The sequence below is a fragment of the Oryctolagus cuniculus genome, chromosome 19 (genome assembly GCF_964237555.1).
Source record: "Oryctolagus cuniculus chromosome 19, mOryCun1.1, whole genome shotgun sequence".
Taxonomy (NCBI): Eukaryota; Metazoa; Chordata; class Mammalia; order Lagomorpha; family Leporidae; genus Oryctolagus; species Oryctolagus cuniculus.
Genome location: NC_091450.1, coordinates 27,983,841 through 28,011,822, shown reverse-complemented (window position 1 = coordinate 28,011,822; position 27,982 = coordinate 27,983,841). Strand labels below are relative to the sequence as shown.

Sequence of the window (27,982 nt, the reverse complement as noted above, 5' to 3'; positions counted from 1 at the left end):
CATCCTCCACTGCTTTCCCAGGCCATAGCAGAGAGCTGGATCAGAAGAGGAGCATCCGGGACTCAAACCGGCACCCATATGGGATGCTGGCACTTCAGGTCAGGGCTTTAACCCACTACGCCACAGTGCCAGCCCCTGAAAGAGATATATCTTTAATGGGCTTAATTATATGCTGCACATACCAGGGTAAAAAAAAATCACAAAGATGAAAACTGGTAAAATAATTCATACTGACCCATCAGGGAGAAAAAGAAGCATCAGAGACCTGTAGAACAAATTCAAATCATAGAATGTGAATATATCTGGAGTCCCTGCAGGAAATGGAAAAACAATTGTGTGAGAGAAATATTTTAAGAGATAACAGATGAGAATTGTCAGAATTGTCTAATTTAAAGCAAGTAATCTACAGAAATAAGTACGATGACTACAAAGACAGTCACACCTAGATACAATTGTGATCTAAACACTCAGTGAATATCTTCAAAGCTTCTAGCAAAGAAAATACTATATCAACAGACTGGTATTGAGAGTTGGCTGACATTTAATCAGAAACAAGGCAAGCCAACGACATTGGAAGGCTGCCTTCAAAGTTATGATCTTTTCTTTAAATTTTATTTAAGGCATATAAATTTTATATATTTCCTATGTATATATTTCCATGTATGTATTTCCTATATACAGATTAAGGAATACCGTGACATTTCCCACCCTCCCGCCCACACTCCCACCCTTCTGCCTCCTCTCTCTCCTATTCCCATTCTTAACTCTTAAAAAGATCTATTTTTAGTTTACTTTGTACTCATAAGATTAACCCTACACTAAGAGTTTAACAAATAGTATGAAGAAAAAAACATTGTTGTCTAACAGTCTAGACAAGGGCTATAAACAATCATCGAGTCTCACAATGTCAATTTCACTCCTCTAGCTTACCTTTGGGTACTCTATTAGTTACCACAGATCAGGGGAAACATGTGGTATTTGTGTTTTATTTATTTCACTAAGTATAATGGTTTCAAAGCTATGGAATTATTTAACAGATCTGTCCATCTTGAATCTGCTACATTCTGAAAATGTCTTTGAAAATGAAAGCAGGGGTGAGTATTTGGAGTAGGCAGTTAAGACGCCACTTGGAATGCCCGTGTCCTATTTCAGGATGCCTGGGTTCAAGTCCTGCCTCTACCTCCAATTCTAGCTTCCTGCTAGTACACATCATGGGAAGCAGCAATGATCTGGTCCCTGTCATCCATGTGGGAAACCCACTGGTCCTGCTGACTCCTGGCTTCAGCTTGGCCCAGCTGTGGTTTTATGGGCATATGTAGAATGAACTAGCAGATGGAAGAAAAATCTTTGTCTCTTGCCCCTTCTCTCTCTCCCTCTCTCCTTTTCAAAAATAAATGAAAATTTTGAAAAATGAAGACAAATATTTTTAGTAGATAGAAGCTAAGAAATTATGGCTAGACGAGGCCCACACTGTAAAAAATAAAGTCTGGATGGAAACTTTGTGTCTGAAATGAATAGAGTTCAAAAGCAAATGTAAACAACAGTTATCTTTTAGTTGTGTTCTATTGAATATTTTATTTTCAAATATTTAACTGACAAGTAACTGTGAGCTGCATACAGGAAGCAGGATTATAATGTATTTTGGGTGACTCATTTAGAAGTAGTTTATAAGGAAACAATAGTGAAAGAGCAAGGGCTCAATGGGGTCATGTGGATTAGAAAGTTCTCGATGTTTGTGCAGCAGCAAAATAGCACTTAAAGGTAGAGAGTTATGTTAACAATGCACATTAGAAGCCTGAGAATTCAATAACGTCATAGAAGAAATAGTCAATAGAGTATGTAAGTGCGACAATTCTTGATCAATGCAAAATAAGGCAAGGTGGCTAAGAAACGAATATCAGCTAGACTATGAGAAAAAAAAAAGCAAGATAGACTAAAAACCAAATGACTGGTCACGACAAATGCAAATGGATCAAAAATTCCAATTCAGACACATAAATCAGATAAGGAAACAAGATTAAACCATTTCAGAAATGCACTGTAATACGTGATAGAGATATGTTGCAAGTAAATGAATGGGGAGATGGGACCACACCAATACTCAATACTCGACAAACTGGACTTTAAAGACACGTCATCAGAAATGAAGTCAGGCCAGCGTTGCAGCTCACTAGGCTAATCCTCCGCCTTGCGGTGCCGGCACACGGGGTTCTAGTCCCTGTTGGGGCACCGGATTCTGTCCCAGTTGCCCCTCTTCCAGGCCAGCTCTCTGTTGTGGCCAGGGAGTGCAGTGGAGGATGGCCCAAGTGCTTGGGCCCTGCACCCCATGGGAGACCAGGAGAAACACCTGGCTCCTGCCATCGGATCAGCGCAGTGTGCTGGCCGCAGCAGCCATTGGAGGGTGAACCAACGCAAAGGAAGACCTTTCTTTCTGTTTCTCTCTCTCACTGTCCACTCTGCCTGTCAAAAAAAAAAAAAAAAAAAAAAAAAAAAAAAAAAAAAAAAAGTCAATGCATAATGTGACCAAGAAGGCAGAAAAATGAGGATAAATCTCAGACATTCTGTGAGTGTAAGGAGCCAGCTGAGGAAGGAAGAGATTAGATTCCCTGGCATTCCACGTATGCAGTTTCTAAAGTGGGCAAAACCTCACTGTGTTCACAGAAATCAGGCCAGTGGCTGCTTCCGGGGGGGCTGGGGGAGTTCCTGGAGAGAGGCCACAGAGAGCCCTGTTGTAAGAAAAGTGCTCTGTGTCTTGGTTAGGGTGATGGGGACCTGGCTATCACGTCTGGCCAGCGTTTACCTGTGCAGTGAAATTCTCATACTGAAATACACAAAACCACTCATCGGCATCATAGTGTTTGAGTCGTTCTCTTTTCCCCATTTTATCAGGGAAGGCAAAGGCTCAGATAATAAGATGTGGAGCTGGAATTTGAACTCCTTTCTCTTTGACCCGCAAATCCTATACAAGGCGAGATATCAAGAAGGCTCTCTTGAGGCTGGCTGGCTTAGGTGCTGCACGCTGAGTGGCATGCGTCGCAGCATAACGGATGTCTGCAATAGCAAGAAAAATAGATCTGTGGAACATGGCACACCGTGGCAACACCTGAGGGTACGTCTGGGAGAATGCCAGCCTGGGTCCACCCTCACGGGTTTCCTCACTAGATTCCTCTGGTAGGAAACCATCAGCAACACTCAAAGAAGATAAATCCACCATTCCTCCCCCTAACTCTGCCTTCCTCTTCTGACCTTGGCAATGGCCTTGGAATGACAGGTATTTGCGTGGTGTCTCTCCTTCACCTAAAAGGAGTTGAGATTTCTCTTCAACAAACTTGGCTCCTGCCCTGGACTTGCTTTCGATGCCTATCAGATAGATTACTGAGGGACACACTGAGGATCATTCTCCTGGGTTTAAGGTATTTAGGATTTAACCTGGTTGGACACAGGGCACCTTCTTTCTGGTGAAAACCCTGGTAGAATCATAGAGAGCAAGATGAGCCTTCTCAAGGCCACGGGCAAAACAGGAAGCTGGTTCTCCCTAGATTCCTGGATTTTCATTCTCTGTGTCCCCGAGAGCCAAGGGGTGGCAGCCGTGCTGTGCTGGGAAGAGTATGAAGCCGATGGGCTGCGACTGGGCATTCACTTAGGCTTAGAGCCCAAGACATTTTGTTCTGAGGAAGCCAAAACCAGAGCTGTCCCTCGATTCCCAACCAGGGGCATGTGCTGTTGGTTCAGCATTGTCTTCCGGTTATCTCCTGAGCCTGCAGATGAGGCTGACGGAGGAGACGACCCTGTAGCCATGGACAAACGGGGCTTCTGAGGGGCAGCCAGCTCACCGAGACACACACGTGTACATACGTGTAGCTCTGCATGGATGTGTTTGAAAAGCGTGTTCAGTTTTCACCCATTTCTCAATATACATTCTGCTGCCTCTCAGCCCCCAAAAGGAATCCCTGCAGGGAGGCCAAGCTCCTACTTTCCAACCCAGGACCTCTCCATGGTCCCAGACTCTTCCTAGCCAATAGCACAAAAACAAAACTCTGCCAGAGTGGAAACTCCGACGGGAGCGAGGAGGTCAACTAGTCCCGAGAGGACCTGTGACCCTACCCTTGCAAGTTGACCTTGAGGAAATCACTCCTCATCCGCTCATTCTCATTGTCTACGTGGGGAGCCAGCTGCCCGGGCTCATCTCAGGTTGTGCTATCTGCAGACAGCCCTCAGTGTAAAATGCCCTTCACCTCGGGGTCCATGCCCCCAGGGCTGTAATCCAACAGCAGAGGCTCAGCCTGCACAAGTCCTGAACTAGAAAGCAGAAGATGAAGGAGCACACTCATCCCCTCCCTCTCCCAGGCTCAGAGGCTCATGACCCTGGTGCTAAATATTTCTTCCTAAAACTGCCTTACTCACTGCCTGCTTGCATCTCCTTGTCTATTCTCACCTCACTGATTGGCACCCAGACTTCTGGCTTGGCTAGCTCTGCTCACTTGGTTGGTCGGGAGTATGATCCTATTTCCACCTCAATTTAAGCCCTGTGATGTATTCTCCCTCTTGTCTTTAGATGACACTGCATATAATGGCCCCAGTGCGTAGTACATGATCAGTAAAAGCCAGTCATTGTGGGCCGGCGCCGCGGTTCACTAGGCTAATCCTCCGCCTTGCAGCGCTGGCACACCAGGTTCTAGTCCCGGTCGGGGTGCCGGATTCTGTCCCGGTTGCCCCTCTTCCAGGCCAGCTCTCTGTTGTGGCCAGGGAGTGCAGTGGAGGATGGCCCAGGTGCTTGGGCCCTGCACCCCATGGGAGACCAGGAGAAGCACCTGGCTCCTGCCGTCGGATCAGCGCGGTGTGCCGGCTGCGGTGGCCATTGGAGGGTGAACCAACGGCAAAGGAAGACCTTTCTCTCTGTCTCTCTCTCACTGTCCACTCTGCCTGTCAAAAAAAAAAAAAAAAAGCCAGTCTTTGTTAGTATTGGTCATTCCTGCAAGCACTCTGCTCCAATCATTTCCGCAATGGGTAAAAATTAGATGGAAGTCTAAGTGTTTATTTTGTGTGTGTCGTGACAGCTTGCCAAGGACAATACAATGATCCATCACAACACCAAAATAGGACCTCACCAAAAACAGTAGCTGGCATAGGGGTTTGGGGTGCGGGTTCTAGAGCCAGACCAGCTGGGGCCGCATTGTCACGTTATCACTCATCAGTTCGGAGGTCTTGGACACAGCTTCGCCGTACCTCGCTTCCCTCACCTCTGTGTGAGCATGGTGGTCCTTGCACTATACCTCCTACCACTGGTGGATACCCAGCCTTGAAGAAACTGGGCCACCAAAAGTGGTCAGACTGTTGGCCAACGTACATATCAGAAAGTTTCAGTAGATGCTAACTCCTGCCATTTTATTATTAGATGCTGTTCTGTGCATGGTTTGTAAAACAGAATTGTCTCTTGGGCTTCTCATCCCAGTGGACTCCCTTACCACCCTAAGAGGGAGTGGCAGAAATAATGAGATTCATCTGACACAGTAAGCTTGCTAAAGCACAAACACAGGTAGGAGGGGTCTTTGAAAAGATCGTGAAAAATGCATATTACATGAGGCAAGCACTTGGCACAGTGGTGAAGACACAAATGCGGTGCCTATGTGCCATACTGGGGTGCCAAACACTATACCTAGAGCTAGGCCAGGTCAAAGCCAGGACCTGGGAACTCCATCTGGGTGTCCCATGTGGGTAACAAAGACCTAAGTACTTGAGCCACCATCTGCTGCCTCCAAGGGTCCACAGGGGCGGAAAGATGGACTGGAAGCAGAGACAGGACTTGATCCCAGATGCTCCAATAGGGGAGGTAGGGACCCCACACAGCAGCTCAGCCCACTGCACCACAGCACCTGCCCCGTGAGTGCCTTCGGAGCAGTGCTGTGCTGGAACCGGCTCTCGCCTGCTCACGAACGCTGATCCTGCACATCATAGCCTAACTTGGCATTCATCAGTGTTTGACATTATTTGTGTTTCTTTTTTAAACCCTACCAATTAGGACTTTGCCTTGCGCAAAATAAGTGTTTAGCAAATGTTGGTTTGATGACTTAGGCTTAATGTTTGCCTTGTACAGAGGAGGGAAGTGCAGCTCAGAGAAGTTGTCACTTCCCTAAGGACAACCACCATATAATTAATGCATCCAGGACTTAAACCCAGTCCAGTGTGACTTCAGACCTAAGGTCTACACTGCCGCCGACAGAGCAGGGGGACTAGGGTGGAAATTCTCTTGCCCACTTCAAGCATTGCTCCAAGAGGACTCTGGGGGAAGGAGCATGACCAGGATGAGGGCCCACGGGCACCAAGGAGGCCAGCTCGCTTCCTCAGTACCATTGATGTGTCCCTCTGTGTCACGTGTTGGATGAAAGCAAATTCTCTCGCAGTCCACAACTTCCCAATTAGGCTGCACTCGGCTATCTCCAGACTTCAACGTGACAGTGGAAGCAGATTAAAGCTGCTTGCAGCCAACAGGCAGGGCTGGGGTAGCTGCTGGCCGTGTTTTCTCCTTGCTCGGTAACCCAAGTCTGGCCCAAAATCTGTATTCTTCTTCCAGGAGGGACGGTCATGATTAAAGGATTCCTTCTGCAGCTGGGGCTCTGTGATAAGGGCTTTGTATTCAAACTTCCTCAACTACAAAAAGAAAATGTGTCATAATTTTACATCAAGTTGAAATTCTACTATTTATTTTACTGGAACTTTTAGGTGGGGGAAAGAAGTAGGCTTGGAAATTTGGGTTTGATAAAAATAAACACGTGCTTAACTGGTTGAGTTTTTGAAGAGGGGAGAAGAATCGAATACACAGTACTACTGGGGACTCCCTATTGTTTTTGAGATACAACAACAAACTTGCAGAGAAGGGATGAGGTATTTATTTTTTAAGATTTATTTATTTATTTGAAGGTCAGAGTTACACAGAGAGAGGTCTTCGATCTGATGGTTCACTCCCCAATTGGCCACAATGGCTGGGGCTGCACCGATCTAAAGCCAGGAGCCAGGAACTTCCTCAGGGTCTCCCACACAGGTGCAGGGGCCCAAGGACCTGGGCCATCTTCTACTGCTTTCCCAGGCCATAGCAGAGAGCTGGATCGGAAGTGGAGCACCAGGTCTTAAACTGGTGCCCATATGGGATGCTGGCACTTCAGGCCAGGGCGTTAACCCACTGTGCTACAGTGCCGGCCCCGGGATGAGGTATTTATTAAGCCCTGCTGAGTGTGGGCAGAGTGGCACATGTCTGATCGCTGCTTGACATACAAGCCTGGGAAGGTTGATGTCACTGACCCTGTTTTATAGTGAAGAAGTGCACACTGGGGACTAAGAACCAGCTCAGATCACAAAGCCGATGACTGAGGACTGAGCCATCGGTTCAGGTACTCGGAACCCACCATGCACATGGTTCCATCTAGATGCTGCCTCTTTCCAACAAAATGGTCTGTCAGTGGGCGTGAGGTCACAGCTACAGAGGAGTAGAAGTTTTGGGTTCTATCACACAACAGGGTGACTATAGATGACGATGTGCTACAGGTTTCTCTATTTGATAAAAAAAAAAATTGAAAAGAGGATTTCAGGTATTTTTACATAGGGAAATACTAGATGTTTGAAGAGATAGATACGTGTGCCCTGATTGGATATGATGTAGTGTACACCTGAACTCAACCTTGCATGGTACTTCATAAATAGGCAAAAGCTTTATGTGTTAAAAAATTGTTTTAAAATAACTGGGGCCAGCGTTGTGGCTCAGAGGATTAAGCTACCACTTGCAATGCATCCCGTATCAGAGTGCTGGTCTGAGTCCCAGTGTTCCACTTCTGACCCAGCTTCTTCCTAACGTGCCTGGGAAGGCAGCCAATGATGGTGCAAGTACATGGTCCCCTGACACCCATGTGGGAGACTCCGGTGTAGTTCCTGGGTTCACCATGGCCATTGGGGCCATTTGTGGAGTGAACAAGTAGATGGAAGATCACTTTCTCTCTCTCTCCCCGCAGTTCCTTGCCTTTCAAATCAATACTTTTTAAACAAAAAAGTAGATTCTTTACTTTGATTGGAAGTTTAGACAAAAAGTCTTAAGAGCTAAAAAAGGAAAACAAAACATCCATGTTCTTAATAGCGAGGTAGTAAGAACTCATCGCTGAAAATTCAGAAAACATATAGGGAAAATTTTTTAAAATTCTATGGCTAACCTGCAACCTAGAGATAACAGTTGATATTATTTTTGGAGAATGGATTTCTAGTATTTTTTTAGAAATAGAAAATGAAATTGCAAATGAAACTATTTGAATGGACCCTGAAATGCCCAGGAAATTTTGTACATTCTGACAAAGGAGAAACAACAGCAGCAGAAATGATAAAAGCTAGTGATTCCTTAGATTCTATTCCAGACTCTGTTCTGAGCCCTTGCTCTACGGAAGCTCCTGTAATCTTCCAGTACTTCGATGGGCTGAGTGTCATTATTATTTCCATCTTCAGGATGACAGCACAGAGGCCACACAGACCGCTCCCTGGAAGGAGCAGGTGCCTTAGTCAGTTTCAAGCTAGCACCACACCAAGTACCCGAGATAACTAATTAATGAAGGGAAAAGCCCAATTTAGCTCACAGTGTTGAAGGTCGAAGTCCAAGCCTGGATGGCCTATTGCTGTGGCCTCTGATGAGGGCAGCCGATGGCTTGCTGGGGCACCCGCTGGAGTGAGCAGTCACATCTGGAGCCAGGGGCAGGCGGAAAGGGATCAGAGCACCACAGTGTCTTCGAAGGCAGTGCCCCCAGTGACCTGCGGACCTCCCTCTAGACCCCACGTCCCAAAGGCTGCTCCAGCTGCCCAAAGCGCCACTCTGAGGACCAGGCCTTTAACTCGTGGGCCTTTGGGGGACATTCAGCAGCCAAACCGGAGCCCCAAGTTCACCTGCAGCTGCAGGGAACGTTCTTGGTATCTGGAAGATGACGGAAGCATTCTTCCCTCTTGCCCCAGTCATCTTCCACTCTGCTTCCCACGTCCTGACACCCAAGGCTACTGGAACAAATGGTCACAAACTGCACGGCTTAAGGCAGCATAAATGTATTCTCCCAAGTTCTGGAGGACAGAAGTTAACATCGAGGGGTCGGTGGGACCACATCACCTCTGGAAGCTCGAGGGGAGAAGCCATGGCTTCCTCCTTCCTGCTTCTGGGAGCTGCTGTCCTTCCTTGGCTTGTCGCCTCACCCCTCGCTGCTGCATTGTCAAATGGCTTTCTGCCCTCAGAGCTCTCCAAAACTCTTCTCCATCCACCTGCCTCTGTTCTTGTTTTCTGGTTTTCTCCTTACAGCATCTCAGCTTCAGCCTGTCCCAGGTTCCTTTTAAAAATGTCTATTTTCATTTTGTTAGAAGTCCCCCATCTACTGTTTTACTCCCCAAATGGCTGTAACAGCCAGGTCTGGGCCAGGCCGAAGCCAGGAGCCAGGAGCTCCACCCAGGTCTGCCACACGGGTGGCAGGGACCTGAGTGCTTAAGCCATCGCTTGCTGCCTCCCGAGATGCCCCAACAGGACTCTGGATTGGAAGTGGAGTAGCCAGGACTTGAACCAGGCACTCTGGTCTGGAATGCAGGCGACTTCTGCACCAAATGCTCCCCCAATCCCAGGTTCTTGAGCCTGTAAATTCCATTTCACATGCCCCCCCTCCCGCCCCCGCAATCCACCTTGTCTGGTTGGCTGTAAATCTAGACGTCTTCAACGTGGAGCTCTTAGGAGAAGCGCAGATTGCTCTCGCTCATGTTGGTTGCCTCTCGTTACATCACAAAAATCTCTCTCTGTCCAGAGGAAGGGTGCAGAACAACAGATGAGGGGTGCAAAGGGAGGCAGAGACCGAGGCCTTTTTCTCTCGGGGTGCTTTTTGTTATTTCTCTACCGGTTAACGTAACTGATGGAGGGGAAACGCATCTAGCCGGGTCAGCGCCACGTTCAAGGATCCTGCTATCCCGGGCTCCCCTTGAGCACCACAGCAGGGGAAGGCGTCACTCACATGCAGAGGAGAAATTGCCTGTTCCACCAGTGGACCCTTTACCAAGAATTCTCCTCCGTGCACTCCTAAGCCTTTCCCCAAACTACAGAGGTAGATGGACAGGAAGTTCTTGCTTTGAAAAGTCCCTGGGCTATGCCTCTTCACTCAGGGAAACAAAACCAAGACCACAGACAAGTCCTCAAGGGGTGACACCGCTGTCCTTGTGCTAATTCTTGCTTTGGAGTCCGGGGTATTTTCGATGACGTAACATGCCAGTGTGGGGAACGAAACAGCAAAGCAGAAGCAATGGAGAGAATGGTGCAGGCAGCGCCCACGTGGAGACCTAGCCGTGCTCTGTGAGGTGCACACCCCTGGGTTGGACTCTTCCAAAACAGGTCCGAGCTCAATCAAACATTTTATACGTGCGCATATATCTTTGTACTTGGAAAATGAGAACATATTCATATTCTTAACTGGTATTAAGTTTACAGTGTTGGAGGTTTCATTTGCATAATAAAATGCTATGCAGGAGGAGATGAGGGTTAATCAAAGGGTTTTATCACTCTTTTTAATTATCTTCATTATGCGGGAACAAGATGTAAATTTTAATTCTACCTTGTTAGCTACCAGATCCCACCAAACTTTGGGTATCCTAATCATCTGTCATTTTTAATAGGCACAGATGCCAGCGATTTTAGCAAACTAAATGCCCTAAATATTGTAAGCTTTATTAATTTGATTGATATATCCTCTAATGTAAGTCAGCAATTATTAATGTTAAACATACGGTGTGTGCGAGCACCCCCAGAGAGAGGCCCCCGTGACCTGCGGTGTACGCCCCTTGCTCTCCCGTCTGCACACGGTCCTTCGTCAACCTACGAGTGCACACCTTCCCCATCTGGCCTCTGCTCCTCCTCCTCCACGCAGGCTGTCCACAGCTTGCAAGTTGGGCGTGGCCGCTCTCCAGGGATGCACCTGCTCTAGGTTTCAGTGACATGTCCTTAGCTCGCAGAGCCGAGAGATGTTTCTCCGGAGGTGGGCGGTGGGGTGTGTTGCATGTGGGTACAGAGCAGCCAGGGGACACCTTCATCCCCACCTGCGTGATCAACCCCAGAGCCTGCAGACCCCAGGTCGGGGGTGCTCCACTGAGGAGTAAGTGCAAAGCGGACCCTCCCTGGGCTCCAGGGCCACAGGGGCAAGGCAGGCAGGGGGCTGCCCTTGGGTTTGTGAAAACAGAGGTTTCTCGTGGCCCTGGGGGTGTTAGCAGGCATGGAGGGCGGTGTGTCGGAAGTCAACTGTGGGATTCCAAGTTGCAGTCATGGGTTCTCTCTTGGATCCATCACTAACTGTGCCACCACCATCTCTCTGAGCCTCGGTTTCTGCAAACGTGAGAGAGAGATGGCCCATGATCCAGCTCGAGTCTTAGGCTGCATCCCGGCCGGGAAGGCCTGGCAGGGAGTAGGCACTGTATTAGGACAGCTGGGCCGTACTGTGGCATCAGGGGGTTAGGTGTCCTGTCGATTTAGACAGTGAGATAGAAATGGCCAAGTGCACCTCAGGCAGAAAGGAGAAAGAACCTCCCAGCAACTCCTCTGGATTGGCGGCCCTCTTGGGATAATCTTGGACGAATGCTGAACCCCTCGGTGTGGGCCTCTGTTTCCAATTTGTGAAAACAGGAAAAAACATCTAAAATGGCAGTGCTGTGGGAAAGCAGCTGATAGCAGGACTGAGGCAGAGCGGGTCCGTCCTACGCTCTACTGCAGCGCCAAAGTCCTCGGCAGCGCCACGCCCTCCAAGCAAGTGGCGTTTTATAACTGGTGACCAGTGAGGGTGAGATGCGGTGAGACGGACTGGCCTTTGACTTGTGCAACGATTACTACGAGTATCCATGTAGCCACCTGACACCTAAAAATGCAAATATGGAAACAGGAAGATTGCTTGCAACACTCTGCCTCCCTCCCTCCGAACAAGCTCCGCCCGACCTGATTCTAGGAAAACTAATCGTGAGCAGCTCGCGGCGTTGTTCCGCTCAGGGTGGGCGTAGGAGGCAGCACAGCTGTGTCAGGCAGCCGGCCTCCGGTCTCCACCCCGTCACAGCTGTCTGTAAACGGGGTGAGGCAGGAAATGGAAACTCCTGTTTTCCCCGCTCTGACCTAGAGCCTCTTGGATGTAGAGCTTGGAGGCTCGCCGCGTGTGAGCAGAGGAGGAGTTGCAATCTGTTCAGGACATGAAGGAGAAAAGGCGTATAGCCAGGGTTTCTCCTGTCTATGTCGTCACGTGGGCAATTATTCTTTTTGTGGAACACGGAGGACAAAAGTAGAAAAGGATATGGAGGTCACTGGCACCCTGGAGGTTTTCCAGAGCCTCTCTTGTTTCCATCACCTGGGATGCGTCCTGGGTGTTCCGAGGCAAACACAGCAACTCCAGCCATCATAGGCTGCTTGAGGGGGAGCCTGGGACTCATTCTGGCCATGGCAAGTAAGAGGAGCTCTTCTGGAACTTTCTATTCTTTCCATGCCACAGTCCTTCTACTTTGAACACTGTGGTGTGAAGATGTGACAGCTGGAGGACTGGCGGCTATTTTGTAGATAAGAGGCAGTTATCACTACTAGGATGGCAGCATAAAACATTCAAAGAAGGCTGGGTTCTCGATGGTGTTGTTGAAGTGCTAGGGCTGTCCACCCATGTACACATTTCTTGGTAAGGAAACTCTAAGTGTGCTAGGTTTGAGCTAAAGTTCATGAAGAATCTTATAAGGCATCTAATAAACAGTCCACCTGTGACATCAGTCTCACTTCTCTCTCCCTTCACTCTGTCCTCCACCAAACGGTCCACTTACTGTTTGTTCCCACACACCTTCAACGCACTGCCGTTAGCATGCCTTCTCCTTGTTTGGCTTCCTCACTCCACACCGACCGGCTGCGGCAGGTGGCATCCGGGGTCCCTCCCAGCTCCACCCTCGAGTACAGAGCCACCTGCTCCTCCTCACCCAGAACGGGTGACTGCACGGAGGGGACGTCAGGCTGCAGGCGTGGGTGACTTCCGCTTGCCAGCCGTCTCTCGGGATTCTCGCCTCGGGTACTCTGCAGGCTGCTGTGTGAGAGGGGCTGACATTGCAGGAGACCTAGCAGGCTCTCGCAGCAGAAAGCCAGGTGGAAACGGAGGCTCTAGCCTGGATGACCTATGAGGAACTTGATGCCACAGCAGCCACTGGAGGTCACACGCGTTAGAAGGTGGCTCCCTGGTGGAGCCTTCAGATGGGACCGTCGCGCCGGCTGACACTGGGTCCCAGTCGTGTGAAAACCCTGGTTTGCAGAAGTCGGCATAAGCCTCACCCAGACTACTGACCACATACTCCATGACAGCACACGCGAGCTGTTTTACGTGACCAAGTTCTGGAACAACCGGCAGCCCACGAAGACCGGGCACCACCTCCCCCAGGAAGCCTTCTCCAAGCCGGGTTTACCCATGCTCCTCTGTGCACCTCCTATTCATCTCTCTCACAAGGGGTTAGAGTCATTGTACCCCAGTCCTCTAAGCTGCCATCGAGTCTAAGAGGAGCCCTGATGATCTGAATCACTATGGAGAAATGATGCTGTCAGTTAGGCCATGGCGGATCCCCTGTGGGAAAGGGGGGCCAACCTGAGAGAGGCTGAGACGCAGCTTAGAGGCACTGAAGGTGCTGTCAAATTGAGGACACACGGTTTCCACGTCTGTCTCCTCCCCTGAGGCAGGTGCTGCCTAGCGCCATCTCCTGGCGTCCACAGCCCTGTGCAGCACATCCCCCACCCCCAACACAGAGCGACTTGCTGCTAACAGGAAGAATGTGGCCTCACTTCAGGCACGTCCCCACTGATCTGGGGCAATGCCTGTGTTGGAATTCCTCCTGGCTTCGCGCCGGGTGCACCCTCTGCCGCCGTCAGTCTCTTGGCTCTGCGTGTTAACTTTTTAGCAGCTTTATCGAAACACGACGCGAGGAGCACACGGTCACCCACTTAGAGCGTCTACGCGTACCACTCGCTGGCATGCAGTGGGCTCACGGGGTTGACAAAGCACCGCCTCTATCAGTCTCAGAGCGTGTTCTCGCCAAAACGAAATGTTGCACCCCGAAGCCAACACCCTGTCAACACCTCCGTCTCCAGCCTCAGCCCCAGGCGGCTTCGAGAGTCCGTGGTCTATCGCTACAAATTGGCCTCTGTTAGGGAGTTCAGAGAAACGGCCTTCCATCAGACTATCTTGTCCTTTGTGACTGGGTTCTTTCGCTTAATTTTCAAGGTTTTTTTATGACCCAGCAGTTCCCCTCCTAGATGTATATCTAACAGAATGGCAATTTATATGCACACAAACACTAACCTATTAGTGGGTGTTCTTAGCGGTGTTATTTGTAGTAGTGAAAAAAGTAGGATGACTGCCAGTGCCCCTCAGCTGAGGCGTGGGGAAGGAACTGGGTACCCCAGGCGGTGGAGTCCGTAGTCAGCCATAAAACGTACATACTTCTTTGTTCAAGTCCAGTTTCTCACACTGCTGGTGGTGCCAACGCAATGACACTACAGCGACTCTGGCTGCTCCGCTAACCTGCGTTGTGTGACCAGGTTCCGCCTTCAGAGCGTGCTTTCCACACACGTGTGGAAGGGTGCACACGTGTGAAGACGTGTAGTGCAGTGTGCTGTGAGCCCTGCGCTTCGGGCCACAGTCGCTGCTGTCACTGGGTGTCCCAGAGGGTGGTGGCTACAGGTACAAGGTTTGAATGGAACGGACTTTGGGTACTTGCCCTGCAACGTACCTGCCTTGGTACCTTGCAAGGTTCCTTATTTTAGCCTCAGATCCTCCTCCTCTTCTTTTTAGAGGTTGATTTATTTAGTTGAAAGTCAGAGCTACAGAGAGAGGGAGAGACAGAGAGCGAGGTCTTCCATCCGCTGGTTCACACCCCCCTCCCCCCAGATGGCTGCAACGGCCAGGGCTGGGCCAGGCTGAAGCCAGGAGCTTCCTCTGTGTCTCTGTGTGGGTGCAGGGCACTTGGGCACTTGGGCCATCCTCTGCTGCTTTCCCAGGTGCCTTAGCAGGGGCGTGGACTGGAAGTGGAGCAGCTGGGACTGGAACTGGTGCCAGGGGCGATGATGTCTCCGTGATGATGTCTAAGTCTTCGTGGCCATTGCAGTCTTGCCTTTGAGCGTCTTTGCTAGGACTCCGTGTGATGGGTTGAAGTAAGCCCTGCCACAAAGGCCAGAGTCCCAGCACCAGCGAGCTCCTTCCCTGAAAAGGGAGCCTTTGTAGATCTACTCAGGACAAGATGAGGTTGCTAGGTTGCTCCCTAATCCAGTGAGGCTGGAGTCTTCGTAGATAAAGGGGGAATTTAGGCACAGAGAGCAACTGCAGAGAGGGGAAAAAAATGGCTGAAGAGATCAGGGAGAGGATAGACATCTACCACCCCAGGAACGCTTGGCTGATAGAAGCTAAGAGAAAGATCTAGAACACACCCTTCCTAACAGTTTCACAGGGAGTGTGGCCGTGCTGACACCTTGGCTTTGGCCACCAGAACTCCGAGCTGCCTCGTGCGTGGCACTTTGCAACAGCAGCTACAGGAAACTGAGACAGCCCGCCTCTTGCTGTACTGGGGACATGGGGCCAAGGCTCAGCCTCTGCAGTGCAGGGACCCAGGGCTTGAACCAGCAAAGGGGCATCCACCGTAGTTAGCATCCTTTTCAATGCAAGTTGTGCTAGCCAGGACACCAGTGGGTAGGGTCGTCCTCACTGGACTGGGGCTGTGGCACGAATCTGCCCAGGGTTCTGGCTGTTTCCTGAGGCTGCAATTCTGGGCGCCAACCGAGGATCTTCCAGGAAAGTCCATTGCTACTTAAATCTGCAAACAACAGCTGCTTCTGCTTGCAACTGATGACCTTGGCTGATACAAATGGGGAACCACGAAGGGCTGTCGTGCTTCCTGGAATGGGAAACAGGGGCAAAGTGAGATCTTTAAGTGGGGTGCCTGTGGTTCCAGGTGGGAATTGAGAATATGGGAGAGGCCAATAGAGAACAAGTGTGCACAGCATAAAGCACTTTGTGTGTGTGTGAGTGTGGGTAGACAGTGTGTGTGCACATTTGCACACTGCCAGCCGTAGACCCTCCGAAGAGGGAGCAGCCAGCCACACCAGTGTGGGTGAACCCCGGCCACCTGACGGGGCTCAGTAAGCAGCGCATTCGGGCTTCACCAGCGCGGAGCCAGGCTAGTGACGGCTTCCAAATTTGAAAAATGAGCCGTTTTGCTCGCCTAGTGCTAATGCCGTTTTCGAAGAAACTTACATCTTGGAAATGTCATGACACATTGCAATCATGGAGAACACAGCCGTGGTAATTGGGAGTGTTTCTTCAAGAGCAGAGTGTGTCGAAGAAGATGCATGGCTCGTGGCATAATTTCCTGCGACAACAGTGGGGTGGGGTGCGGGTGTGAATGTGTGGGGAGGCCGCCTTTGAGATCAAGCCTGGCGGGAGCTCAGCAGCTGGGACGGCATGGCAGAGAGGAGCACACAGGGCTGGTACTGGCTGGCTGCAGACCAGCTGTGCGACCAGCTTGCCTACACATGGCCCCATGACTCAGTTTCTCCACCATTCATATGAGAATAATGTCACTTGCATTCTGTCACTCATGCTATTGTGGGTCAAGCACATTTCAGTGAACAAATAACCATTATTGTGTGGTCAGCAAATGCTCTTTGCAAGCTTGAAGCACCATGCATGTGTTAATTGTACCCCTGAGGTAGGTGGCATGTCACTATTTAGGGGTGAAGACACTGAGGTAAGTACAGAGAGGTTAAGCCTCTTTCTCAGGGCCATAAAGCTAGAATGAGCCAATGTCAAGATGTGAGCCCAGAAAGCCCAGTCTGGGGTCTGAATGGAGGGCCACGGTGTGGTCCACCACTGCTTCCCACAGACACCATGGGGGATGCATGGCGAGTGTATTCCCCAGCAAACGTCTGCTGCGTGAACAGCAGTGTTGGGATTTCTTTAGAAGAGAATGAGGTTTAGCACCACTTGGGATGCCTGCACCTGATGTAGGGATGCCTGGTTTTGAGTTCCTGCTCCATTTCCAATCCAGCTACCTGCTAACGTGAATCCAGGAGGCAGCCAAATGATGGCTCAAGTGCTTAGGCCCCTGCCACCCACATGGTAGATAAGGACAGAGTTCCAGGCTCCTGGAGTCACCCTGCACTAGCCCTGGCTGCTGCAGGAATTTGCAGAGTGAACAAGCAGATGGAAGATCTCTCTATCCAGTGCGCGTTTTCTCTTTCTCTTCTCTCTCTCTCTCTCTCTCCCCATCCCTGTCTCTTTCTGCCTTTCAAATAAACAAAAAAACTTTAAAAATACAATGTGAACAAAACCAAAGTGTATCTGCTTCTAACCGTCACAGTGTTTATTAATCATGATAACAACAATAATTCCCATGATGTGTCGAGCAGTGGTTAGTGGCGATAAATGCTGTCCGTTTACACTGCCCCTGACTGACAGAGTAAGGGGACAAGTCTTCCATGTTGCAGATGAGAGACTGGAATCCCAGAGGAGTTAACATTCCCCGAATCGTCCAGCAAAAGGATGGGACTCCAATTCAGACGGACAGGTTACAGGAGCTGTGCTCTTTCCTGCATAAAACACCACGCTAGGCCGGCTGGCCTGAAGGCAGAGCTGTTTAAAATATCTGTACCTTCAGGTTCTGGTTGCAGAGAAGGAGAAAAGCAGGGAGATGTTAACAAGATCATGTAAATATTAACATTCACTTTAAGAGGTTAAATCTCCTGAAAGCCTACATTTCCGAACGCCAGCCTTCTCGGGACTTCATTCTCCGAAAGCATTATAACCTTTTCCCAAAGGAAATTATGCAGCCGATACTTGCTTGGTGTAGACCTCAAGGCTGCGGGGCTGTCATTTGGGGAACAAGGAGAAAGGGGGAAGTATGCTTCCTCCTGTCCATCAGCTGTCCGTGGACATCCGGCTGTTCCAGCCAAGTCTTGGTGTGTGTGTGTGTGAGAGAGAGAGAGAGAGAGAGAGAGAGAGAGAGAGAAAGAGAGAGAGAGATGGATAGATGGATAGATGGATGGATGGATGGATGGATGGATAGATAGATAGATAGATAGATAGATAGATAGATAGATAGATAGATAGATATCCAGGCCCTCTGCTCCTGTTAGCAAGCCACTCACATGTGACTGAAGGTACCCGAAAAAGATGAGAACTTGGAACAGACTGGCCAACACAATGACAGCACGTGAGACCGAATATGAGCTCTTCGGGAGTCCTGCTTTAAAGACCCACCAAGGCTGCCTTGGAAGAACATGCCCCGTGTTTGTTCAGAAACATTAGACATGCCAGAAACGCGTGGGGCGGCCGGCCTCGGTGTTCTTCTGTAATCTGGGGCACTTTGCCACTCGTGCCTTTCAGAGAGAAGGATTGACAGCAGGAAGCTAGGAGACTGAAGGGAGCACTGGCTTTGAAATGACACGTGCGTGACTTTGTATCCCACTGCGACATTCACCCGCTGGGTGACATTGAACAAATCGCCTCAAAGCCTCCTGCACTCAACTGCTTCTCCAGTGAAATGGAGTAGCAGCTCCTCTGCTGGATCCGCCCCGGCGTGCGCTGTGGCTTCTGTCTCACTACGCCCGGGGACTCGGAGCAGCAGGTGTTCAGTGCACGGTCGTAAGCAACTGGGGTTGCTGTGGAAGTCACGCATTTTGCAGAAGGTTTAGTGTAGCCCCCTCTGCACACTAGGTGCCTAATAAATACTGATTTCCCCTCCTCCCATCTGTGGCCTCTCCCTAGTGTCTCAAGATGACACTCTGGACTTTGCTTTTGAAACTCCGTGAATTCACTGGACACATGTTTGGGAGATTAACAAATACCACATAGACTGAACCACACTGACCCCTCAATCCTCTAAAAATCTCTGCCCCCGGCTCTCCCCATCTCACATGTAGCTAAGGCCCTCATTCCTATGGCTAAAAACCCAAAACAAAAAGAAAACACATTTTCAAATCCTCTGATCATTTTTGTATATGGGAGCTGTTATCTGGTACATAAATAATCCTGGCTGTTTGATTTGTACGGCAGATTGCATGCTTGATCAATGTGAAATGACCCTCGTTGCATTTCATACATTTTATTTTGTATCTCACTTGGTTTAAATGCAAAATTTCCAATTCTTTTTTATAGACAATACTTTAATTTTGTTCTAATATAATTACATGTGATTTTTTTTTAATGGACAAACTTTACTTTATGTGCACAGGAAAAATAAACAGAAAGTACAGAGAGTTCTCATACAGCGTTTGCTCCCCCAAAGGCACAGCTTCGCCCAAGTGGCAACGTTCGGCACTGAGTGGTCGGTTGGTTACGATCCATGTGATTGCACTGTGGTCCTCTCTGGGTCCTGTGGTTACAATCCAGGTGGTTACATTGTGGTTTTCTCTGGGTCCTGTGGTTACAATCCAGGTGGTTACACTGTGGTCCTCTCTGGGTCCTGTGGTTACAATCCAGGTGGTTATGTGGTGGTCCTCTCTGGGTCCTGTGGTTACAACCCAGGTGGTTATGTGGTGGTCCTCTCTGGGTCCTGTGGTTACAATCCAGGTGGTTACATTGTGGTCCTCTCTGGGTCCTGTGGCTACAATCCAGGTGGTTACATTGTGGTCTTCTCTGGGTCCTGTGGTTACAATCCAGGTGGTTATGTGGTGGTCCTCTCTGGGTCCTGTGGTTACAATCCAGGTGGTTATGTGGTGGTCCTCTCTGGGTCCTGTGGTTACAATCCAGGTGGTTATGTGGTGGTCCTCTCTGGGTCCTGTGGCTACAATCCAGGTGGTTATGTGGTGGTCCTCTCTGGGTCCTGTGGTTACAATCCAGGTGGTTACACTGTGGTCCTCTCTGGGTCCTGTGGTTACAATCCAGGTGGTTACATTGTGGTCCTCTCTGGGTCCTGTGGTTACAATCCAGGTGGTTACACTGTGGTCCTCTCTGGGTCCTGTGGTTACAATCCAGGTGGTTACACTGTGGTCCTCTCTGGGTCCTGTGGTTACAATCCAGGTGGTTACACTGTGGTCCTCTCTGGGTCCTGTGGTTACAATCCAGGTGGTTACACTGTGGTCCTCTCTGGGTCCTGTGGTTACAATCCAGGTGGTTATGTGGTGGTCCTCTCTGGGTCCTGTGGTTACAATCCAGGTGGTTATGTGGTTGTTTTCTCTGGTGACATGCATTGTGTACATGCATGTAGCCACCATGACTGTGCCACCCAGAGTGGTGTCTTTGCTGTGAAAATCCTCTCTGAGCTTCTTTGCAACCCTCCCTCCAGCCCCTGAAAACCACGAACCTGTCCGGTGTTGCCGTAGTTGTGCCTTTTTCAGAAAATCAGGCAATTGAAATCATGTAGAATATGCCCTTTCCAGAATGCCTTCTTTCACTTAGTAACATGTATTTAAATTTCCTCCGTGACTTCTCATGGCTTGATAGCTCCCTTCTTTTTAGCACTGAGTAATATTCCATTGTGTGGAAATACTAATGTATTTTATCCATTTATCTACCTAAGGGCATCTTAGCTGCTTTTACATTGTGGCTATTATAAATAAAGCAGCTGTAAATTTTGAACTATTAGATACATCAGCTCCCGTTGTACTGATGCCCAATTGCTGGTGTTGGGTTTGTATGTGTGTGTGTGTGTGTGTGTGTGTTTAAGATTATATTTTAAAGAGAATATTTGTAAAATAATCACCATCTGAGCAGAAGCTGTGGGAATTGCAAGGCAGGAGAAACAAAAAAAGCCAACAAGTGTATGAAAAGTGCTCAACATCACTAGCCATCGGGGAAATGCAAATCAAAACCGCAATGCGACATCACCTCACCTCTGTCAGAATAGTTATTATCCAAAAGACAGAGGGTAACAAAGCCTGGTGAGAATGGAGAACACTTAGACACTGTTGGTGGGAATGTAAATTAGTGCAGCCACTGTGGAAAACAGAGTGGAGACTGCTTTAAAAGCTAGGAATAGACTTGCCATGTGATCCAGAAATCCCACTAGAGGATATACACCCAAAGACATGAACACGCTGTATCAGAGAGACACCTGCACCACCATATTTACGGCAGCTCTGTTCACAAGAGCCACACTTTGGAGTCAACCAAGGTGTGCATCATCAGATGAATGGATAAAGAAAATATGAGATGTTGGGGTTGGCGCTGTGGCGTAACAGTTTCAGCTGCCAAATGGGCACTGCCCCAGCTTCCCCACTTTTTGATCCAGTTCCCTGTTACTGTGCCTGGGAAAGCAGCAAATAATGACCCAAGTTGTTGGTCCCCAACCACATCTGTGGAAGACCTGGAAGCAGTTCCTGGCTTCGGCCTGGTCCAGCCTTGGCTGTTGCGGCCATTTGGGGTGTGACCCAGTGGATGGAAGAAATTCTCTGACTTTTGAGTAAATAAATTTTTTTAAAAAGTGTGGGCTGGCGCCGCAGCTCACTAGGCTAATTCTCCACCTGTGGCACCAGCAACCTGGGTTCTAATCCCTGTTGGGGCACTGGTTTCATCCTGGTTGCTCCTCTTCCAGTCCAGCTCTCTGCTATGGCCCGGGAAGGTAGCAGTGGAGGATGGCCCAGTGCTTGGGGCCTGCACCCGCATGGGAGACCAGGAGAAGCACCTGGCTCCTAGCTTTGGATCGGTGCAGCGCTGGCCGTAGCAGCCATTTGGGGGGTGAACCACTGGAAAGAAGACCTTTCTCTCTGTCTCTCTCACTCTCTAACTCTGCCTGTCAAAAAAAAAAAAGTGTGGTGTGAATATATGTATATACACACAATGGCATATTATTCAGTTATTAAAAAAGAAGGAAATTCTATTATTTGCATGAAAATGGTTGCAACTGGAAAGCATCATTGTGAAATAAGCCAGACACAGAAAGACAAATACCACATGTTCTCCCTTACAGGTGGGAGCTAATTTTTTTTTTATTAAATTTCTATGAAGAAAACAACTTTGATGTATTCATAAATGGAATTGTAAGAGCATGCTGATAGTGCCCACTGTACCCTCCTTCTCCCTCCATCCTCTTCCTTCTCCTTATTTTTCTTTTAATTTTTATAATAACATACTTTCAATTTACTTTAAGATTTATTTTTCTTATTTGAAAGAGTCACACAGAGAGGTAGAGGTAGAGAGAGAAGTCTTCCATCTGCTGGTTCACTCCCCAGATGGCCACAACCGGCGCCCACATGGGATGCTGGCGCTGTACTCAGAGGCTTTAACCCACTGTGCCACAGCACTGGCTCCTCAATTTACTTTATAATCACAAGCCAAACTCTCATGTAAATAAGGAATTCAACAAAGAGTAAGTAGACAAACCACTGTTCCTCAAGGATATAGACAAGGGCTATAAACAATAATCAAATCTCAAAATGTCAATTGTACTCTCATACATTGCTTCTTTGCACTCTGCGTATTAGTTACCACACAGCAGGGAAAACATGATATTTGTCTTTTGGGCACTGGCTTATTTCACTAAGCATGCTCAACTGATGACTGGATAGAAATTGTGCATCTACACAACGGAACATTACCCAGTTGGTAAATAAAAGAATGAAATCCTGTCTTTTGCAACAAAATGGATGCAATTAGAGACCATTATGCTTAGGGAGCTAAAATTTCAAGAAATTAAAAAACTGAAAAAAAAAATAAAGAAATGCCATTGTGTATCAGCATTGCTGCAAATACTGTTTTATAACTTTTTTTATCTTTGACCAAGAAAAAATGTTGAGAATTATACACTACTGTAGTTTTAATGATCTGATTGTTTTAAAAATTTGCTGGATAGGCGTGAAATTGACACCTTTAATTGGATTATTGTTTATAGCCCTTGTCCATATTCTTGTTGAACCATGGTCTTTTTTTTTTTTTTTTTGCTTTTTTATTTACTGAACTCATTAGTGGACCATCAAACCTTTCATTACAATGTAAATTAGAAATATGTTAACTCTTTTAAATTAACTTTTTGTATAATTTCCCTGTGCAACTCATTGCATGTGTATTATTTCTCTTCTCTTACTTATTCTGAAAAATCATCTTTATAGTTTTAGGAGGGGAGTTTAAAGTGTACCAGTGTCTTTGCTGGTCTGTCTACTCATGTCACCTTTTGTTTTCTGTGGTTTGTTGGTTTGTCTTTGCACTGCCTTGAAATGCCCTCTGTCTTTCTGATCTTTCTTCCAAGACTACATTTAGTTATCAGTGCATTTTCCAGGGATTTGAAAAGAATACATCTGAGCTTTCATTCTATCGTTGCCTAAAATTAATTTCCTCATTTAGATTGCGTCATGTGTGCCTTATTTCCACAACCATACATATTTTATCCTCTCCCTAGTCTTGACCAGTAGGGTAGATGATTTCTGTGTTATGAATGGCCTGACGGGCACTCCTGTGTGCCTGGTTCATGAGGTCAGGGGTCAGGTACTTCCTCTTGTCCTCACCACAGGTCCGGCCTCAGGAAAAGGTGTGGCATCCAACACATGCTCGATAACCTTTTTGCTTGAAGAAAGGAAATTCTTCATCCCTTCTTTCTTTCTTCTCGGCTTCAGAGCTATCATCTGAGAGTCGGACGCAGATGGGATCTACGTTGTTACTGTCGTAACTTAGAGCTTGCCTTCTGAGAATTATTTTGGCTTTTCCATACAATTCTGTGCTCATTCTTAGGATTATCCCCCTCCCACTTACCAAACGCCACCCTAAGTTTCACTGCTTCTCATTCCACTTTTAGGTAGGAACAGGTGTTCTCCTTACAATGCAGGAAAAAGCCTAATCCTAGAAGGCAGCTGTCTCAGCCCCCAGAAGACGCACAAGAGAACAGGAGAGAGGTGAGACTCGACCAAAGGGAGTCTGTGCAGCTGAGTGCTGGCATCAACCTTCAGCCTGAGTGCTTTGATGTAACAGGTACTAATTTAGCACCTCTTCTGTGCTGGACACCGTGCCAAGTGCAGGTCTCCTGTCGATGAATAAAGCATTCATCCTTTCAGCAAGTGGGAACCGAACCCCTTCTCAGAGTCAGGCCCTGGGCTAAGCTCTGGAGACTGAACGATGAGTGAGACATACGCCCTGGCATAGGGTACTTATGGCCCAACTGTACCATGCAAGTGCCATGCGGTGAAACAGAAAAGTGTGGCTTGCTTTCCTTTTCAAAAGGCACCTCTAACGCATGAAACAAAAAACCTCCACAAGCAAGGGTCAGAGAGATGCCAGAAAGTACCAAAGAAAACTGAAAGCTGGGTAAAGGATATTGGGAGCCAAGCGCTCAGGGATATCATTTTGAAAGACAAATTGCCAGTAATCCAGTTAAATTTTAAATAGCATTATCTAAATGAAAAATATCAAAGTAGGAGATATCCCAGCAAGAAGAGCTCCAATTTCCTGCCTGGATGCTAAGTGAGGAATAGACTGTTTAATATCATCTTGATAACATTTTTATAGGTTCATGTTGGCCCATCAGATTGCAATTTGTCACCTGCTATCTAACAATTTTCTAATTCTTCATCACTTTACAATGTAAAATAATAGGCGCAGAATTGCAAGGCTTTTTTAATAGAAAAAATGGAGTGGGAGTGGGGGCTTTATTTTTACCTGGTGATGTTTGTTCCTGGTTAGAATAATAACGATTGTCAATAATTCAACCACAATATGGTATTGAGCTCATTTCACTTTCCCCATTGAATTGATTTGTTTAAGATAACACAAGATGAATAAAAAAATCCACAGTCTCTCTTTTCCTTCACCTCCTACCCTTCCCAAAAGTTGGGGGCAGGGCATGGTGAGAGGAAGAAACTATTTAGCAGTGAATGTAGTACAAGAAGTTGTATACTGGAGGTGGAATCCTAGGTTTGAATTCAAGTTTAGGAACCTGATATACTGTGACCTTGGGCAACTACCCAATCTCCCTGAGCTCTTTTCTTTAGCAGTAAAATTGAAATCATGAGTTCCATTAAAAAAAAACTCTAAAAATAATTGGAAGTAAGCAGTGTGACCTCCTGCAGAATGGGAACTACTGAGGGTACTGAGTAAATTATAGATATGAATGTTGATAGTGGTTGCTCCATTTCTCAACTACCCTTTGCACCACGACTCCTTGGAAAAAGCGTCTCATTTCTCCCTCCCTTTCATGCTCACCACCATGTGACTGACAGGGCAGGAGACAACTGTGCCACCACTGCTAAACCCCATGGCTGGCCCTCCCTCCGCGTCCTTTGCACTCCAGCGGCAGAACAGCTGAGTCCACCCCATGCTGCCAGGTCTGCCCTGCGGGATTCTGGCCTCCTGCTTTGCCTCCTAGCTCACCATGCTGTCCTCTCCTTCTGGATCCCTCTATGCTTATAATTAACTTGAGCTCCCTAGACCAGAACTCTCTCCCACATGCTGGACTCTGGAAGACACCTCCCTTCTCAACATGTCTACTTGGAAGTCTAATAAACATCTCAAATTCAGCATATAGAAGACTGAACTCTTTTTTTTTTTTTTAAGATTATCTACTTTGAAAGTCAGAGTTACACAGAGAGAGAAGGAGAGGCAGAGACAGAGAGAGAGAGGTCTTCTATCCGCTGGTTCATCCCCTAACTGGCCAATCTGAAGCAAGGAGCCAGGAGCTTCTTCCAGGTCTCCCACATGGGTGCAGGGGCCCAAGGACTTGGACCATCTTCTACTGCTTTCCTAGGCCACAGCAGAGAGCTGGATCGGAAGTGGAGCAGCCGGGTCTCAAACCAGGGCCACGCCAGCCCCGAAGACTGAACTCTTGATCCTGCAAACAAACCCCACTCCGTCTTGGTGAGGACAGCTCTCCTTTTAGCCACTCAGAACAAAAACCTTTCTCACCTGAGCATCCCACATCCAGTCCACCGGGAAAGTTTCTGAGTTCCGCCAACTTGCCAACAGAGAGCTTGGTGGAATGGGGGCTGTGTAGTTCTGTAGAAACAAGGATTCAAATGAAACTATGTGATAGACTTGGTTCCTTGAGTAACATTGTTGGCAACTACTCCGTCATGTAACTTCCCTTTAGCTCAATGATTCCAGCTGTGGTGAACATAGTATTACCCCAGTTGGAACCATCATGTGCCTGTTTTGCTATAGGATAGGAAAGGTGTACCCCTTTCCCTCATCATCCACAAACACAGGAGGAAGTTCACTCTGGTGACTGGGGTGGGGTGGGGGGGCTTTGATTAGTTAACTGGCCGTTTTGGTCCTAATGGTGTTAGCAGCGACGTGAAGACCAGAGAGATAGCAAAGTACAGGGGTCATCTGTTGATTGATATGGGCTATGAGCCAAAGATTACTCCCCTCGTAAAAGACATTATTTACTAGAAGAAATAGAACAGATTTGTCTTTGGGTAATTGTCCATAACATTAAAAATAAAATATCAATGTATGTGCTCATGTGTGGTGAAGCTGATGAAAATAAACTTCTCAATTGCTGTATTAATTACTTTTACAAAATAGTTAATGATACTCTTTCACCTATGTGATGTCATTTGATTTTCAGAGCAACCTTGAGATAAGGAAGTACTAGTAGATGTTCTTTCCATATCATGCATATTACCATACTCTGCTTTACGTTGTCTCTTTTTTTTCTATAGGATACATCACCTCCAACATAACCCTCAAGGTACTTGTTCATCACATGGATTATATATTTTTTGCTTCTGCCGGAATGAAAGTAGAGATCTTTATTTATTTCACTCAATAATCCCACATACCTAGAATTGCTCCTAGCACACAGTAGGCACTGAATAAATGTTGAGCACATCTGTCAGAGGCAGAGCAAGATCATCATCATCACCCAAGACTGTAGCTTCCTGCAGAGCCCCGCGCTGCTGTTCCCTCTGCATGGTGTTCTTTTCCAGGATTGCCTAGTCCTTTTTTGATACCCAAACCTCAGATGAAAGCTTAGTTGCTCCCAAAGACCTGACAAAATCAAATAATCAGACGATAAAAGCGTCATAAGGCATCATTTTTCTACTCTGTTATCTATCAGGAAGGGCAGAATGAGATGCATTGCCCAGTGTGATCAGTAGGTCAGCCTTTCTTTTCTCTGCGCTTGTGTTCCCTTGTAGTCTAAACATGAGTTTATACTAAATTTCTGTGCTTTTGTAAAAGTGGGTGTAGAGATAAATGAAATCTGGGTTAACTACAAAGTGATGATCATATCAAAATCCTAAAGAAGTGTCATAATTGACTGTATGCTTAATACACTTCAAACATGCCACCACAATCTCTGATCCACTTCTCCATCTGACAAGACCTCCCTAGAAGTATTGGAGTTTTAAGTCTGTGGCTTAGAAGACAAATAACATTTGAGACTTGATCGTATGTGTTGGAAAGAGGCAGTGAATGCATGTTTTTAGGTTCAAAAGGGGAGGAGTAAACAGAGAACTTACACTATGGTAAATATAAAAATGGTCTCAGTCCTTCAAAACTATCTGGTCCACTCTTTTCTGTGGCCCTTCGCCACACACGTACTCACTACTAGAATGTTTATATCTTAGCATTGCTTGAGACTGCTTGCCCAAAGCAGGCATTTACCTTCAAACGATACAGCTTCTTGTATTGTGTGCACTCTGTAAGACTCCAGTACTTGTTGCAAAGCAAAGATCTGGGGATGGCCGAGGCGATGGCTGCTTTCTCCTCGCCTTTGTTATGTAGATGAGTTTCCATTTTATATTTGGTGTTTCCATCGAATCCTGAGCATCTTAATAGTTGTGAAGCTTCACTGAGCTGGAGAAGAGTTTAAGATCTGAGATGTTAAATCGGCTCGGCAATACTATCTCGCAGAAAATGAGGCACTCATCCTGACGTCTCCTTTACCTCCTTAATAATGAAGAACCGATTTTTACCATCAATGTGACTGTTACAGGAGGGACTCTGCAGTGGTCCAGAGTAAGTCACTATTCATTAATGTTCCATCTTTTTTTTATCTATCCCCATTTAATTAAAGAGCCTGTGAA

At 47.5% G+C, this 27,982-nt stretch overlaps 1 long non-coding RNA gene across 1 annotated transcript; it reads right to left on the bottom strand.

Annotated features, from left to right (window-relative positions):
- Positions 1 to 17,401: 17,401 nt before the first annotated feature.
- On the bottom strand, positions 17,402 to 27,741 carry LOC103348542 (uncharacterized). The gene is made up of 3 exons (XR_007920219.2): positions 27,561 to 27,741; positions 25,857 to 25,946; positions 17,402 to 17,691 (listed from the first exon to the last, which is right to left on the bottom strand). It is a non-coding gene; the product is annotated as an uncharacterized lncRNA (long non-coding RNA).
- Positions 27,742 to 27,982: the final 241 nt, after the last annotated feature.